Below are 4,047 nucleotides of genomic sequence, written 5' to 3'. Positions count from 1 at the left end.
GGTCACTGTGGAATGCCCGGTACGCGGGTGTCCCAAAATGTGCCTGTAAAATGAGCGTGAGACAATCGGCTTTGAGTTATCTCTATATCCGTTGTACTATGCATAAAACAAATACAATTCTTTTATATATCTTACTATGATGTTTTTAAATCAAAGTATAACTCAAAGAAGCGGTGCAATTAATCTTTTTGAACAGGCTAAATGTGGGACGCTATGGTTGAGTTTGGGGACCAAGGGACAGGAATAGTAGATTTTTTTTGTTTAATTATGCTTTATTGACAAGCCTTACAAATAACTAACAGCAATATTTCAGAGTCGAGATGATTTCACTTCAGTTTCAATTTTAACTTGCACCCATGTATTCTTTTATTGTTATATAGTTTATTTTAAAAGTATCTACTGTAAATCGAATATGTTACTTGTAAAACGATTGTAAATGTCATTTTAAAATATTTTATTATTATATTTTTATTTTAAAATAATATGTAGTTGTTTAAAAACTATATATACGACCTTTTTTATTGCGTTTTATGTTCGAATTGTATTCATGTACAACACTTTGTTTTAGCTGTGGTAGGTTTTCTTTTCTGAAGTGGTCTATAAATTACAACCCCAATTCCAATGAAGTTGGGACATTGTGTTAAATATAAATAAAAACAGAATACAATGATTTGCAAATCATGTTTGACCTATCTTTAATTGAATACACTACAAAGACAAGATATTTAATGTTCGAAATGATAAACTTTATTGTTTTTAGCAAATAATCATTAACTTAGAATTTTATGGCTCCAACACGTTCCAAAAAAGCTGGGACAGGGTCATGTTTACCACTGTGTTACATCACCTTTTCTTTTAACAACATTCAATAAACATTTGGGAACTGAGGACACTAATTGTGGAAGCTATGTAGGTGAAATTCTTTCCCATTCTTGCTGGATGTACAGCTTCACCTGTTCAACAGTACGGGGTCTCCGTTGTCGTATTTTACGCTTCATAATGCACCACACATTTTCAATGGGAGACAGGTCTGGACTGCAGGCAGGCCAGTCTAGTATCCACACTCTTTTACTACGAAGCCACGCTGTTATAACGCGTGCAAAATGTGGTTTGGCATTGTCTTGCTGAAATAAGCAGGGGCGTCCATGAAAAAGATGTTGCTTGGATGGCAGCATATGTTTCTCCAAAACCTGTATGTCCCTTTCAGCATTAATGGTGCATTCACAGATATGTAACTTACCCATGCCATTGGCACTAAAACAGCCCCATACCATCACAGATGTTGGCTTTTGAACTTTGCGTCCATAACAGTCCACGTGGTTCTTTTCCTCTTTGGCCCGGAGGACACGACATCCACAATTTCCCAAAACAATTTGAAATGTGGACTCGTTAGACCGCAGAACACTTTTTCACTTTGCATCAGTCCATCTTAGATGAGCTCGGGCCCAGAAAGGCCGGCGGTGTTTCTGGGTGTTGAAGATAAATGGCTTTTGCTTTGCATATTAGAGTTTCAAGTTGCACTTACGGATGTAGCGTCTAAGTGTATTTACTGACATTGGTTTTCTGAAGTGTTCCTGAGCCCATGCGGTGATATCCTTTACACATTGATGTCGGTTTTTGATGCAGTGCCGCCTGAGGGATCGAAGGTCACGGGCATTCAATGTTGCTTTTCGCCCTTGCCGCTTACATGCAGTGATTTCTCCAGATTCTCTGAACCTTTTGATGATATTATGGACCGTAGATGATGAAATCCCTAAATTCCTTGCAATTGTACGTTGAGGAACATTGTCCTTAAACTGTTCGACTATTTTCTCACACACTTGTTCACAAAGAGGTGAACCTCGCCCCATCTTTGCTTGTGAATGACTGAGCAATTCAGGGAAACTCCTTTTACACCCAATCATGGCACCCACCTGTTCCCAGTTAGCCTGTTCACCTGGGATGTTCCAAGCTGGTGTTTGATGAGCGTTCCTCAACTTTCTCAGTCTTTTTTGCCACCTGTCCCAGCTTTTTTTTAAATGTGCTGGAGCCATAAAATTCTAAGTTAATGATTATTTGCTAAAAACAATCAAGTTTATCAGTTGGAACGTTAAATATATTGTCTTTGTAGTGTATTCAATTAAATATAGGCTGAACATGATTTTCAAATCATTGTATTCTGTTTTTATTTATGTTTAACCCAACTTCATTGGAATTGGTGTTGTAAGTTAATTTGAGTCTTGTAACTTGCAGAGGGCATCAAATTTGACATTTTCTTAATGTTTTCCTTCACAAAACACCAAAGACACATGGGTAATGCTTACACTGAGAATTCTGTCATTTTGTCATTATCGCAACACGATGCATAAAGCATTAGAATCAGAAGTGATCTTATTGCGTTTGTCAGTCATTCACAGCTAGGATTTTTTTCTTCAGTCCAACCGTGCAACATGGTTAGAGCGTCAGCCTCACAGTTCTGAGGACCTGGATTCAATCCCCGGTCCCGCCTGTGTGGAGTTTGCATGTTCTCCCCGTGCCTGCGTGGGTTTTCTGCGGGCACTCCGGTTTCCTCCCACATCCCAAAAACATGCATTAATTGGAGACTCTAAATTGCCCGTAGGTGTGACTGTGAGTGCGAATGGTTGTTTGTTTGTATGTGCCCTGCGATTGGCTGACAACCAGTTCAGGGTGTACCCCGCCTCCTGCCCGATGACAGCTGGGATAGGCTCCAGCACGCCCGCGACCCTAGTGAGGAGAAGTGGCCAAATATATGCACACTGTCTCATTTGTTTTCACAACATTTTAGTACAGTATGTGGAATGATGTTTTGATAGTCCCTCTTATGAAAGACATAATGGGAAAGTACTACAAAACCTTGCACTCACAGGACTATGCTTCCAAATAATCTCAATCTACTGCACATTTCCCATCATGTGTTTTGTTAAAGCATTTCAATTGTAGATCCTAAAAATTTTTTTTAAAAAACACAGGCCTCTTTTTTTTTTCTTCTTCTTTCTTTTTCAAAATCTACGGTAAATGCAGTTTTCCAATGGTTCCCTGATGAGACAGGAGACCTGTCTTCATTTGATTATTTTGGTTATTCCATACCTTCCACCCTGATTTCCTTATTATTTATAATTAAAGTGAGCTGTCGTCCTACTGTACATTCTGCTGCTCGTCTACCTTATCACACTCAGCACCATCACTGTTACTGTTTGAATGTGACTCTCTGGAGTTTGCATACTTTTCTTCTTCTCATCTTTTTAGTCAGCCTCGTTATTTTTCGATGAAACATAATAGCCAGAATCTTCAGCGTATCTCTGAGACTTCCATACTCCTTCTGAGTGTTTAATCCATATGACATCTCCTCGATGCCTGCTGCTGCTTTTGGCTCACACGTCTTACAATATAAATAAAGATGTTGAGAATATTATATTGAAAATCTCAGCCTAGTCAATCAAATAGACTCACTGTTAAATGTCATCATTCATTTTTTATGGCAATGCTTTTTTGTGGGGGAGCATTACATGTGGTTTCCTTCTTTTATTAATCACACAGCAGTTTGAAATATTTGTCACTGATCTCAGCAGTATACTCGCTCCAAGCGCAGGAAGAAACGAGAACAAAAAGTCGACTCCTCAGCAGCAGGACGGAACATGGTCATGAATGTAATTCTCTTTGGTGTGACGCCTCATTTTGAGGGTCTGCGTAATCTACTGTACAAGAATGCAAATTACAATGCAAATGCAAATACCGCTGAATAATTTATATGTAGCATACGGCCCCCTTTACAGAAGGCAAAGAAGCTTTTTACTTGAATTGGGGATTGTGGCATTTAAAATAGATGTTGGGATGACAGGAAAAAAACTATGAATTCACTGTGTGAAAATTGGGAACGAATTCACAGGAATTAATTTTTTGTTGCATTAGTTATGAAAGGAAGTGGATACATTTCTCTCACTCCCTAAAATTCATAATGCAGTCTGTAAATTACAGTGAAGCATGTTTGAAACTCTTTTTATATTGTGGCATGAAGCAACAAAGCTATTACAATAAATGACATATACA

Source organism: Phycodurus eques, chromosome 3 (genome assembly GCF_024500275.1).
Source record: "Phycodurus eques isolate BA_2022a chromosome 3, UOR_Pequ_1.1, whole genome shotgun sequence".
In the NCBI taxonomy this organism is placed as follows: domain Eukaryota; kingdom Metazoa; phylum Chordata; class Actinopteri; order Syngnathiformes; family Syngnathidae; genus Phycodurus; species Phycodurus eques.
This window is presented reverse-complemented; position numbering follows the sequence as displayed.